The sequence below is a fragment of the Gracilinanus agilis genome, chromosome 2 (genome assembly GCF_016433145.1).
Source record: "Gracilinanus agilis isolate LMUSP501 chromosome 2, AgileGrace, whole genome shotgun sequence".
Taxonomy (NCBI): Eukaryota; Metazoa; Chordata; class Mammalia; order Didelphimorphia; family Didelphidae; genus Gracilinanus; species Gracilinanus agilis.
The window spans coordinates 404,112,096-404,126,578 of NC_058131.1; the positions used below are offsets into that span (position 1 = coordinate 404,112,096).

At 41.7% G+C, this 14,483-nt stretch overlaps 1 long non-coding RNA gene and 1 other non-coding gene across 2 annotated transcripts; both read right to left on the reverse strand.

Annotated features, from left to right (window-relative positions):
• Positions 1-4,744: 4,744 nt before the first annotated feature.
• Positions 4,745-8,058, reverse strand: LOC123235652. The gene is made up of 4 exons (XR_006505394.1): positions 7,998-8,058; positions 6,289-6,352; positions 5,744-5,807; positions 4,745-5,138 (listed from the first exon to the last, which is right to left on the reverse strand). It is a non-coding gene; the product is annotated as an uncharacterized LOC123235652 (long non-coding RNA).
• On the reverse strand, positions 5,953-6,153 carry LOC123238460. The gene has a single exon (XR_006505623.1). It is a non-coding gene; the product is annotated as a small nucleolar RNA SNORA74 (small nucleolar RNA).
• Positions 8,059-14,483: the final 6,425 nt, after the last annotated feature.

Below are 14,483 nucleotides of genomic sequence, written 5' to 3' on the forward strand. Positions count from 1 at the left end.
GGCTATAGAGAGCCTCTGAGTTTGTTGAATAAAGGAGTTGACATGGTCAGAACTGTTCTTTAGGAGAATCATTTTAGTGGCTGCATGGAGGATGGATTGGAGTTGGGAGAGACTTGAGACAGGCCGACTCACCAGCAGGCTATTGCAACAATCAAGGCATGAGATGATAAAGGCCAACACTAGAGTGGTAGCAGTGTCAGAGGAGAGAAGGGGGCATATTTAAAGGATTTTGCAAAAATGAAATAAGCAGGCTTTGACAACAGTTTGGATAAAAATGATCCCTAAGTGGTGCTTGTTTGCCTCAGTTTCCTTGTCTGTAAAATGGGCTGGAGAAGGAAATGGCAAGCCACTCCAATACCTTTGCCAAAAAAACCCAACAACAAATGGAGTTTCTAAAAATTATCTAAAATCTGAACAACAACAACAACCCTCAAGGGACTCACATTCTAATGTAGGAGATAACATTTAAATAAATACATATAAGGTAGATTGAGGATAATATCAGAAGGAAAGACCCACAAAAGGTACTAATAGAGCTAAATCTTGAAGGAAACCAGCAAAACAAAAGCAAAAGTGAAGAGATAGAGCAGAACATTCCAGATATATGGGGCAGTCAGTGCCAAAACACAAAAGTCCAGGAAGATGGAATATTGTCTGTTGGCTAGTATAGAGGAGTTAGAAGAAAGAGGCATATGATTATTTCAAGAAATGTAGAAAAAGTCTTTGACAAAATTCTATACTCATTCCTATTAAAAACACTGGGAAACAGGAATAAATGGATTTTTTTTTCCTTAAGATGATACAAAGCATCTACCTAAAACCATAAGTATTATTTGTAATGGAGATAAGGTCTTCCCAATCAGATCAGGAATGGAATAAGATGCCCATTATCACCAATATTATTTAACATAGTATTAGAAATGTTAGCAATAGCAATAAGAGAAAAAAAATGGAAGGAATCAGAATGGAAAAGAAGTAATAAAACTGTTTCTTTTCACAGACAATAGGTTGGTATATGTGGAAATTCCTAGATATTCAACTAAAAATTTAGTTGAAATTATTAATAATTTTAGCAAAGTAGCAGGATTTAAAACAAACCCATATAAATCGCCAGCATTTTTATATATCACTAATAAAATTCTGCAAAAAGAGGTAGAAAGAAATAACTCATTTAAAATAACGACACACAGAACAAAATTCAGGGGAGTATATCTGCCAAAACAAACCCAGGAACTATATGAACATAATTATGAGATACTTTTTACACAACTAAAGTCATATTTAAATAACTGGAGAAATAGTCTTGTTCATTGATAGGTAGAGCCAATATAATTAAAATGGCAATCTTACCTAATCTTATTCAATGCCCTCCCAATTAAATTACCAAAAAATTATTTTAGAGCTAGAGAAAATAGTAATATTCATTTGGAAGGACAAAAGATCAGGAATATTAAATGAATTAATGAAAAAATGTAAAGGAAAGAGATCTAGTAGTACCAGATTTTAAACTGTATTACAAAGCAGTAAAAGAGAAAAAGGGAAAAAAACGAAGAAGAAAGGGGAAGAAAAACTATGACACTTATTATAGACATCTATCTCAAAGAATTTATCTTGAGCAGTGGAGAAGAGTTGTAGGATGATGGCTAGCAAGAATGATAGATCTACTAAAGATTTTTTATGGATAGGAAAGAGTTGAGCACTTTAGTAAGCAGGTAGTTTCATAAACTTTCACTTGGGACCCTTCACACTCTTCCTTTTTCTCTACCCCCTCCCATTCTTGCCATGTGTTGGCAATTCTACCTCTCTATTTGTTGGTAGACATTGTCTTCTCACTCATATGGAGATCATCTTTTTTCGGGCCCTCAATGTCTCTATCTGCCACTACTGCTTTAAAAGCCTCCAAATTGATCTCCCTGACTTGAGCCACTTTCTTTTTCTTTCCTTTTTTTTATTATTATTTTTTATTTTTAAACCCTTACCTTCCATCTTGGAGTCAATACTGTGTATTGGCTCCAAGGCAGAAGAGTGGTAAGGGTAGGCAATGGAGGTCAAGTGACTTGCCCAGGGTCACACAGCTGGGAAGTGTCTGAGGCCAGATTTGAACCTAGGATCTCCTGTCTCTAGACCTGGTTCTCAATCCACTCAGCTACCCATCTGCCCCCTCCACTTTCTTTTTCAATTGATTCTCCACACAGTTGCCAAATTCATATTCCTTGAAGGACAGGTCTGTCTATGTCACTCCCTTCTTCAAGAAGCTCCATAATTCCCTATGACTTCTGATATAAAATACAAACTCCTATTTGATATTTAAAGTGCTTTGCAATCTGCCTTTACCTTATCTTGGTAGATTTTTACCATATTCTCCTTGAGGCTTTCTATTATTCCAAGCAAACAAGGATACTTACTGTTTATTGTACAGAACGCTCTGTCCCCTATGCTTAGAATGTTCTTCTTTATCTTCCTCTTTGGAAATCCCTATAATCATCTCATGTTCTCAATCTAGGTGGTTCTCAATCCCAGTTCAATTGAGGGCTACTATCTTCCCCCAAATTGTTAGTGCTTCCCTCACTGCTGAAATTACTATGCTTATATTTTAAATTCACTAATGAATATGTTGTTCCTATCCACTCATTACCCTGCCCCACTAGTGAGATGTAATAAACTATCTGAGGGCAGGGAGGGACTGTTTTCATTTTTCTTTCTATTCCTGGTACTTAGTATTGCCTGGCACATAGATAATAACAGATCTGTTCATCTGAATCGAACCCCCACTTTCAGAGATCTTGTCACCTCAAAAAATGGTGTGAAGTAATATCTGTAAACTTTCCATTTGCTTGGCCATATTCCTGAGCTATTTCTGAAAAGGCCATCCACTAAGATAAGAAGTTTTACCAAGATCATGTAGGTTTAGGCTATCTGCCAAGGGAATATCCCACCAGCAAATTCATGACTAACTAAAAGGCCAAAAGATAACACAATGGCTATACAGAAAAAAAAGAGTTCAAAGATATCTTGTCTTCTCAATGATTAAAACACCTGCAAAGCCAAAAGTGAAGATGGAGATGCAGGAGAAAGAGCCAACATTCCAGAGGAAACATAAAAAGAAGAGATGGACAACGAGAGAGTACTGTCCCTATCTTGGGGTATCTCTTGGAGAACTTAAAAATCAATCCATTGAAATAATTTAAGGGCTTCTACTAGTTTTTTAAACTTAATTAAGAATATTTTCCCATAGTAACAAGATTCATGTTCTTTCCCTCCCCTCCCCACCCCCCACCTACCGTAGCCAACATGCAATTCCACTGGGTTTTACAAATAGGTCATTGATCAAGACCTATTTCCATATTAATATTTACAGTAGGGTGATTGTTTAGAGTCAATATCCCCAATCATATCCCTATCAACCCATTCTACTAGGTTTTTTAATGAAGGAAATAGATACCATGGAGAGAAGGCAGGCTAGATCCACTCATGTGCTGGAAAATAAGGCTGGAAAAGGAGGTTGTAGTCAATAGAGAGGGGCTCTAAAAGGCTAGAGAAGGTTGTCTCTGGTATCAGGCATCAAAGCAGGTACAGAGCAGAATCAGACAACCATGGCCATCCCTCACCCTTATCAGGAAACATCAGGAATACCAGTGGAATATGCAACCTTGAAAGGGCCAAGCAGGGGAATCCTTGTTAACTTCCAAGACAAGTTTTGCTACTGCAGATGTATTAGGTGGGAGAAAATGATTACCCTACAAACCATGACAAGACAGTCTGACTTATCACTGGGATGAACTGGACACTAGCCTCTCTACTACTAAATATTCCTGGCAAAAGACTCAAGAAACAAGGCAAGAGCAGCTAGGTGAATAGAGTGCCAGACTCAGAGAAGGGAGGTCCTGAGTTCGTATTTGACTGCAAGGACTATTCCTAGCTACGAGAACCTGGGCAAGTCATCTAATGCAGGCTGCCTAGTTCTTCCCACTTCTGCCTTAGAGCACAAATAGATTCTAAGTAGAAAGTAAGGGTTAAAAAAAAAGCAACAAAAAAACCAAGGCAGCAGGAAGTAACTTCCCTGAATTCATCTCCAAGCCTGGCACTCTATCCACTGAGCCACCTAGCTGCTCCTTGAATTCTTTTATTAAGTACAGATAAGGGGTCTTATTTTCCTGTTTCTAAACCTAGTGCTTAATATATAATACTTTACAATTAAGTGCTTTTTAAATATTTATATTTTTTACTAACATTCTTTTCCTCAAAGAGCTTTAATGAGCACCTAACAGGGTCAAGCCAAGTTGACCCAAAGGAACAATGGAATTGCTGGTATAAAACTTTAAGATTAGGAAGAGGGGTCAGGAGAGAAACATTGCCACTAGCCTAGGCTTCTGCCAGGGGTAGTTCATCTGTGAACTAAGGGATTTATTTTCTAAAACAACACTGACAAAAGACTAAACTAATTACGCAAGGCCCAGGAGTAACATTATCTTCCCTTCAAGCCCTTAATTAGCTGCTCTTTGTAAGAATTCACAGACATTTGGCCATCTTTAGTACAATATTGGGTACAAAAGCTTTTACTTTGGGCCATTCTCCCAGTTTTTGGCTTTTGATTTGAGGTCTAGGTTTTCAAAACAAAACCTATGGTCAAAAGTGAAATAAAAGTTCACTTTAAAATGTCTCAGAAGGGCCTATATATGTTATTCATAGTTTTACAATTCAGTTCCCTAATACAAATAACCAAAAACACAAAACAAGTTTCTATATAAGGTTTATTTAACATTTCAATGTCATTTCAGTCACTCATTACCAAGAAGGTGAATTGTTTAAAATAACAATCAAGTCAACAGGGATTAGATGAGCAATTACTTTTACTTCTCAAAGTAGCAAATCCAATTAGATGATTTTAATTTGCATGATTAAACCATCTAAAACCCTCAGGGCATATGTACTGGCACAAAAAACACAACATGAACTAGTAATTATTCTTCAACACACAACTAGTTTCTCTAGGCCCTGGAGATCCAGCTCATGTCCACTTCAGATTCCTCTGCCATCCAGGAGCATCATGCATAGGGGTGAGAGCTGAAGCTGGTTTCTGGGCTTTTCATCCTCATTCCTTTGCTGGGACCAAAGACTTCTGTCTTGACCTCAATAAGCTGCAGACGAAAGAGCAGAGATACTTAGGCAACGAAACAAAACATGACACTCCAATAACTTCAACCCAAGGCAGCTATAGCATTTGACCCACTGGCTAATCTGTTCCAGCTATTACACTTGGCACTGGAGATATAGACAAAACCAAAAATCTTGATGTCCAGAACCAAAGATCCCCAACTTTTTTTTCATTGACCCCCCCCTTTAGTAATGTTTGGAAAGGTATTTAAGTGCATAAAATAAAACCCATACCATGACAAAGGAAACCAATTAATGCTACCATTATTTATTTGTTACAAATTCAAAGGTAAGAGCCCCTGTCCTGGGATTGTTTCCTCATCCTTTACTTTTGGGACACATTATATTTTGCTTATCTTGTCTTTGACTTTTAAGATTTTTATTCTGGTGTTTAATTGGAGGAGTTTTAATTTGTTCCTTTTCTAAGAGTTTATTTTAGTTGTTAGTTAACTACTTAATCGCTCATTTGGATAGGGACTGCTTTGGCTGCATTCTAAATGTTTACAATCATGGAAAAGTGACCTTCTTTGTGCTTTAGTCCAACCTCCCAAGCTAGAGGCTCCAAAATGGAAGATCATAACATACCTACCTTAGTAGCCCCCGGGCAGGAGTAGTATCACAAGTCACCTGAAGTCCACATACAGGTGCTGGTCCTGGTAGCAAAGAAGAGCATGACTGGATCATAGGATCATAGATTATGAGCTGGAAGGGACCTTAGAGGCCATCAAGTCCAACTCACTCACTTAATAATGTATGGGTGCAGGGACATGGTATACCAAAGGGTCAGAGATAAATATACATGTGTGCACCTAGACTAGGACTAACTTCATAAAGGAAGTTAATCCACTCTCAGTGGTGCAAAGCACTATCTAAGGCAGTCAGCCTGGACACTAAAACAGTGCCATGTGACAAGACCTTGGTGGCGACAGTGCATTTCTCTCCCAGAAGTGTAACACTGTCACAGGCATGGTGTGGCCTGGACAGCTGACAGTCACTGGGTAAAGCCTCAGAAGCTTCAGGTGAGACTCCCGGGTACCATCCTTACCTGGGTAGCACCTCCTGAGTCAGATGGGGGTGGCCTTCCCAAATGGAATTACCCAACATCCATTCCTACACATAGGAAGGGGCATTTACCTGAATCTCTTGTTGTGAATAGTCTCTTTACTTCTTATGGAGGCCACCAGCTCATTTGGTTACCCTAAAAATGAACATTTGCAAAGGAAATCATAAATATGAACTCAGGTTTCCCGATTCCAAGTCCATTTCTTCTACTTGCTTCTATTTCACCAACAAGGATATGAAAACTTGGATTTGAACCCTAACACTCTGGATGGATTCCATTAGAGGCCCTTTCTAGATCCAATTCCTATAATCCTGTAGGGAATATGGGTCTGGTTTTGCCCCCCCCCCCCCCACTAAATAAAAGCCCTTGCAGATCTAATACTGCCACTGCGTAATGAAGGCGCTGTGATGGCATACTGATGAGGTTATTCTAATTAGAATGGCATGAACCAGCTTCAGTGTACCATCTAGCCTTGGGCTGCTGCTCTCCCAGCAGTGTAACACTAACCCAGATACAGACCAACTGGGAAGCTGCCTTACTGCTGGAATGGAGGTGGGCAAAATGTTAATCACAGTAGGCAGAGACTTGCCCAAGGGATTAAGGACCACATAAGTGTTTATTAGGAAGAACATTCCAGATCAAAATCAATCCAGAAAATTCGAGGTGCTGTCCCTAAGAAGCACACACAAGCTACCATTCAGGGTTTCTGCCCTGTAAAAAATGAGCAAGAATTTAGAACCCCATATAGGCAAGAAATAAATGACAAGTTATCTTGAATGAAAGTAGGAAAACATTTTAGCAAATTGATCTGGCAGCCTCAGATAAATTGATAGTTGGAGAGAATAAAGCCTAGGAGACCAATTAAAAAATTGATTATCTACTCTTCTTCCCAACTCACAAATCCATTTTCAGTTTTTTGTTTTGCAAGGGGCATGCTGATCTGTGATTTCATTGGGGGTAGGTAGTAGGAAACACTTGAAACCTAGGACGAGAGTCTATGATCTTTATCACATCCCTTTCCTCTCATGCCTACATTATACTTTTTTTCCACCAGTCCTCAATCTAGATTGATAAAACGAATCCTTCTAACTACCTCCTTTACTTTTAGTGTCACCTCATTAACTAAGGCTTAATTTCAAAACCGTGGTCATTTGCATAGAAAAAGGTGGAGGGAACCCAGGGACAGACCTTGGAGGAACTAATTATCAAGAACCTTAGAACCTGAAAAAGTTAAAAATCGGTATTTATTAAGTACTCACTATGAAAAGCACTGATTTTAGTGGCGAGGCAAGATTTAGTTTCGTTTAGGCAAAATCCTCACACTCTAGATTCTCTGATCTTGTAAGAGGGATGATACAGGGGGTTATTAATAGATCCAAAAATAGGTAGATGGAAAATGAGAGCGGGGGTGTGGGGGGGATGGGAAGATTAGCAGCAGATAGGGGCTTAGCACGTGGCCCTAATGTTAAGGCTGCGAAATCATAATTATTTGGCGCTGGGGGAAGTTTAGAATCGGGGTTTCTCTCCACCCATGATCTTCAGCGCTTAATAAATAAGACAATGTCCTGCTTTTATTAAAAAGGCGAGGGTGGTGGTATTAAAAGCAAGGGGAGCAAGCCTTGGGGCTGCAGAGCACCCCCCCACCTGCAGAGAGCCCAGGCCACGCGGGAAGGAAGGAACCCCTACTTTCTCCACTGCACTCTCCTCCTCTGTCTCTCAATTCTATCTCTCTTTAGCAGTAAGCAGGCTTCTGGCTCCCCGTAAGGGAGCCATCACTTACCCCCACGTGTAGCAGAGCTCGGAAAGACATGACCTCACCGGCCGAGGCCACTGGAAAGAAAGACCGCAGTGAGGGTTGCGGAGCTCCTCCCCGGATTCTACTGCAAAGGGGTGGAGCTAGAAGAAGGAGGACCTGGCGCAGGGATCTGCAGAGGGGCGGGGCTTGAGCCGGTCTCTGCAGAGGGGCAGCGACTGCGCAGGCCTCTGCAGAGGGGAGGAGACCGATCCGGGCTCTCCAGAGGGGCGTGGCTAAGTTGGGCTCTGCAGAGGGGCGGGGCCAAGCCGGGCTCTGCAAAGGGGCGGGCCCAACAGGAGCGGCCCAAAGATGCTCGCACAGCTCTGGGATAGAGAAGAAAATGAGTGGCTGGGGCACGCTTTGGTCCTGGTGGAGATGTGCCTGCCTGCTTGCGTGCGGCTTGGTCTTTTATTGCAAGAGTGGAAAGCAAAAACCTGGACCAGGTTTCCCGCACACCAGACTAGCAGAGAACATTGAGAAAAAGGGCCAAAAGCTTTTGTGTATTAAATGACATCTCAAATTATACAGATCCTTTCAGCTTTACCATTTCTTACTGCAGAAAAAGGACATCTAGTATGCTAGAGGTCATTTAGTGACAGCCCAGACATCAGTACAGTCAAGTGGACAGAGCCTCCTCAAAGCTAGAAAAACCCGGGCTCAGGTTTCACTTGACACATACCGGCTGCCTAACGTTGGGCAACACACTCTGGCCACCTCTATAAAGTGGCAGAGAAGGTGTAGACCTTCGGTTAAGAAAGGATGTTTCCTCATGTTAAGGGTTCCACATAGCCATGACAACACTGTTGCTTTCTTCCTATCTGCTCTTCCCTCTCCCCCTTCATCCCAGCGTCTCCTTATCCAGACCAAGCTCAACCCTGTTCTAGCCTCCACCTAGGCTCCATCTCCATTTCTCCCCTCCCCTCCCCCTCCTGCTTATCTTCCAGACTGAGTGTCATTGTCCCTTAGCTGTAAATTGATGTAAATGACCTGGGAGATTTCCCTGAGAAAGTCTCTCTATCCCAACCCTCTATTTACTTTCTCCCCACTCCGGTTCCTTTGTTCTCCTATCTCGTCCTTTTCCCCTGGAGGGTCCATCCCGGAATAATTCATAGGGGGCATCTTTCCTTTTGTGGGAGGCCTCCTCTAGTAATAATCACATTTATGTGGGTCTTAAAAGCTGCTTTTCTCACCTGAGGCAAGTGGTGCAAATATTGAACTGGAAGGAAAGGACCTTAGGCAACTAGGGGTTCTTAATTGTGGACTTCCAAAGAGTCTGTAGATAGATTTCAGGGTGTCCATGAAATTGGAAGGGAAAAATTTGTTTTTGATTTTAGTCTTGATTTTCACTTTTCTCAGTCCTCATTCTTCTAGATCTTTCTGTAACCTTTGACATTGTCTATCACCCCTTCTCCTTAATACTCAATAAATTCCAATAGCTTCCTATTGTCTTCAGGAGCAAATACAAAATGTTTGGCATTCAAAGTCCTTCCTAACCCCTCATACCTTTCCAGTCTTCTTACATTTTTCTCCTCAACACATACTCTTCAATCCAGGGACATTGGCCTCTTAGCGCCTCTTAGCTCTTCCATAAACAAGACACTCCCTTTCTTGGTTCTTGGTATTTTCTTTGTCCCCATTGCCTGGAATATTCTCCCTCCTCCCCTCAGACTGCTGAGCTTTCTGGCTTCCTTTTTTTTTTTTTTTTTTTTTTTTTAAACCATTAACTTCGGTGCATTGTCTCATAGGTGGAAGAGTGGTAAGGGTGGGCAATGGGGGTCAAGTGACTTGCCCAGGGTCACACAGCTGGGAAGTGGCTGAGGCCGGATTTAAACCTAGGACCTCCTGTCTCTAGGCCTGACTCTCAATCCACTGAGCTACCCAGCTGCCCCGTGGCTTCCTTTTTAATGTTGTTTAGTCATTCATTTGTGTCCAACTACTGTACATGGCAAAGATCCTAAAGTGGTTTGCCATTTACTTCTCCTGTGTCCTCATTTTCCAGATGAGAAATTGAGGCAAATAGGGATTGAGTGATTTGCCTAGTCACATAGCTAGTAAGTGCCTGAGGCCAGAATTGCACTGCAGAAGATGGATTTTCCTGGCTCCAGACTCAGAGCTCTATCCACTGCACCAATCTATTCTCTGGCTTCCTTTAAGTCCAACTAATATCACACCTTCTAATGATAGCTTTTCCATATGCCTCTGAATTCCAGGGACTTCTTTCTTAATTATTTCCCATTTATCCTGCACATTATACACACACACACACACACATACACACACACATTTATTTGTTTGTTTGTTTGTTTATTTATTTGCATGGTGTCTCTTCCATTAGATTGCAAGCTGCTTGAGGGCAGGTACTTTTGTCTCTTTTTGTATCCTGCAAGTTGGCTAGGTGCCCAGCAAATAGCAGGCACTTAAATGTTTATTGATTGATTGATTTTCTTTAGGTTTCCATGATACTACTCTCTCTGTTCACCTCCTCACTAAGTCTTTTCTCAGTCTCCTTTCTTGTACCTTGATTTAAGTTACTATGAGTAATTACCATGAGTAGTATCCTATAGAATTGTCCTGGGCCTTCTTTTCTCTATTCTATTTCACTTGGTGATCTCATAAGCTCCCATGGATTTAATTATGCTGATGATTTTCAAATCTACTTATCCAGCCCTAACTTCTAGGCTTTTATCACCAACCACCTATCGAACATCTCAATTTGGAGCATTCTTAAACTCAACATGTCCAAAACTGAACCCATTCTCTTTCCCTGCAAGCTCTCACCCCTTCCTAAATTTCTTATTATTGTTGAAGGTATCACCATCCTGCCAGTTCCCAAGGCTTACAGTCTAAGGCAGTGATGGTGAATGTATGGCCATCTCAATTTGGAGCATTCTTAAACTCAACATGTCCAAAACTGAACCCATTCTCTTTCCCTGCAAGCTCTCACCCCTTCCTAAATTTCCTATTATTGTTGAAGGTATCACCATCCTGTCAGTCCCCAAGGCTTACAGTCTAGGGCAGTGATGGTGAATGTATGGCCAAAGATGGCACGAAGAGGGCTCTTGGCCACCCTCCCCCACCCCCTGTCAGAGTTTACTAGAAAGGCAGTCCCTACTCAGGCAGAGCTGCTTCCTTTCCCCTCTCCATCAAGCCTGATGACATTTTTTCACATCCTCCACCCCTCTTCTCAGTAGCCCAATAGGAGTGCTTTCCCCCTCCCCAATGTAGGGTAAGGTGGGGTGGGGAATACTCAGCATTAGGTGGGGCAAGGCACAAGGTTTGGGGGGTATGGACACAGCACTTGGGTCTGGGAAGGGAGGTGGGGGGTGGGGCCTGACACTCAGCCTTTAAAAGGTTCTCCATCACTGGTCTAGGGGTTAGTCTTGCCTCCTCACTCTCTGACCTCCCCAAGCTAATCTGATAGCATCTCACACATGTGGGCTTCTCTCCTCAAATGTAGCCCCCAGTAGTGAGAGTAGACCCTAGTAAAATCAAAGCCATGGTCTGGTCAGAACTTTGTCACTAATCAGCAAGAGGACTTTGTGTCTGTCTGTCAGTCTGTCTTTGACCCTCCTGGATCCCAATTCCATTTCTCTTATTCCCATCCTCAACCAGTCAATAACTTGATTGACACCTTACACTCAGCCCTCTCTGATGTGGGATTTCTTCCATCACTCCTTGATTACTCTAATAGCCTGGTGGTTGGTCCCCCACTACAAGTCTCTTCCCCCACTCAGGGCCTAACTGATTTTCCCAGAGTGCAGGTTTGACTATGTTACTCCCCGACTCAATAAATTCCAGCAGCTTCTTATTACTTAAAGGATCAAATAAAAATCCTCTAGAGTTCAAAACCTTTCATAATCCAACCCCTCCACATACATTTCCAATACACCTTGACCCCCTTTTCTCCTCCACATACTCTGGATCCAGTGATAAGACACTGACTTCCCTGCTATTTTCCAAAAAAGACAATCCATCTTCATGTGTTTTCTCTGTCTGTCTCTCATGCCTGGAAAGCCCTCCCTCATATCTGCTGCTTAACTTTCCTGGTTTCCTTTAAGTTTAAGTTAAAGGCCCACCATCTACAAGAAGTCTTTCCTGATCCCCCATTTCCCCCCTTAGTGTCTTTTCTCCATTAGTTTCAATTTATCCTGTGTATATCATATATACATATATATTATATATTATTTGTACATAGTGCTTTGTATTTGTCTCCCCCATTAGCCTGTGAGCTCCCCAAGAGTAGGGATGCTTGAGTTCAGGTTAAGATGGCAGCAGAGTAAGTAGATCTCTCCTAACCGAAGCATATAGGACTCCTCAAGGGGACATAAAAACAAATCCAGATGAAATAAGGGACCCCACAACAGGGCGCAGCATTGAAAGTACGCAGAATCAGGGCATTTCCACGCTATAAAGGGGTGAAACAGTTCTCACTAAAACGCAAGAGGAAGAAGCCCCTCCCCCACCCCCACACCACGCAGAGCGCCAAGGCCAACACACAAGAGTTAAAGCAGATTTGGGGCACCAATTAAGTCACTGGCAGTTCCAGGGCTTGTTCCTGAGAGCAGCAAGACTTAGGACCCCAAAAGGGTAAAGAACGCGCACGGACTTTCCTGAGCACCTGCACGGGTGAAGGCATTGCCCTAGGCGCGGACTAGGATCTCAAGCGCTTGGACCTCTAGTGGGGACCCTGTGCAGATGGGAGCGGCTGTGGAAGCAGCCCCTGAGACTGCTGAAAGAGCCTCAGGCAGAGGGGCAGACCTGGGACTACCAGGAGGCTCCACCCCGAGAACAATGAGACCTCGGGAACCTAGAAACCACAGACAGACCCTGAGTGTGAGGACAAAGCTGAGAAGGCTCTGGGCTAACAACAATGGCAAGCAAAAATCGGGAACCCCAGAAGAGAAAGATTATCAAGAAGAACTCTGTAACACTCGACAACTTTTACACAGAGAAAATCCAGACAACAGAGGAGAACAAACAAGAAATCATATCCAAACCTTCCCAAAACAATGAAAACTGGTCACAAGTTATTGAAGAGTTCAAATCTGAGATGATGAGAAAGATGGAAGAGATCTGGCAAGAAAATAACAGTTTAAAAGGCAGAATTTCACAATTGGAAAGTGAGGCTCAGAAATCAAATGAACTGATAAGCAAATTGAACACCAGAAATGACCAGATTGAAAAGGAAAACCAAAAGATTATAGCTTAAAACCAGTCCCTAAAGGCTAGAATTGAGCAATTAGAAGCCAATGATCTCTCAAGACAACAATAACAAATAAAACAAAGTCAAAAGACTGATAAAATAGAAGGAAACATGAAATATCTCAATGAGAAAGTGACAGACCAAGAAAACCGGTCTAGAAGAGACAATTTGAGAATCATTGGTCTTCCAGAAAAAGCAGAAATTAAGAGAAACTTGGACTCCATACTAAAAGAAATTATTCAGCAAAATTTCCCTGAAGTTCTACAACAAGAGGGCAATATAGACATTGAAAGGATCCATAGATCACCCTCTACACTAGACCCAGAAAGGACAACACCCAGGAATATAATAGCCAAATTCAAGAGCTTCCAAGTAAAAGAAAAATCTTACAAGAAGCCAGAGAGAGACAATTCAAATATCAAGGAGCACCAATCAGGATCACACAGGATCGGCAGCCTCAACACTAAAAGACCGCAAGGCTTGGAATATGATATTCAGAAAGGCAAGAGAGCTGGACCTTCAACCACGGATCAACTACCCATCAAAACTGACTATATACTTCCAGGGGAAAGTATGGGCATTCAACAAAATTAAAGATTTCCAAATATTTGCACAGAAGAGACCAGGACTAAATGGAAAGTTTGATATCCAACCACAAAAATCAAGAGAAACATGAAAAGGTAAATAAGAAACAGAGGGGAAAGAAAGAAAATTCATAATTTTTTAAATTTGCCTCTTTAAGGGCTTCAATAAGATCTAATTATCTGTATTCCTATGTGGAGAAATGCTATGTATAATTCTCTGTAGTGAACTCTATTCACTATTATAGTATTCATTATCATAGCAATCAGAAGAATAATTCTTGGGAGAGGGTGGAATACTAAATGGTCTAAGATGACATGGGGGTGGGAAAGAGGGGGGTGAATAGTAGGGGACACCAAGAGAAACGAGTAAATAAGAAAAATAGGATATTCTATTACACACAAAGAGGGCATGGGAAGGGGAGGGGACAAATACTAGTATAAGAAGGAGAGGAAGAGAGCATTAAGAGGTAATATTTAAACCTACTCTCAGTGTAATCAACCCAGAGAGGGAAGAGTAGCTATATTATCCATTGGGATAAAAAACTCTATCTAACTCTACTGAGAAAGTCAGAAAGGGTAAACCAAGGGGAGCAGGGGAGTTGGGAGGTCAAAAAAGGGAGAGGAGAAGAAGGGGGAGGGAATTCATTAGACCTTTAAAAATAAAAAGAGGGGAATAACAAGGGA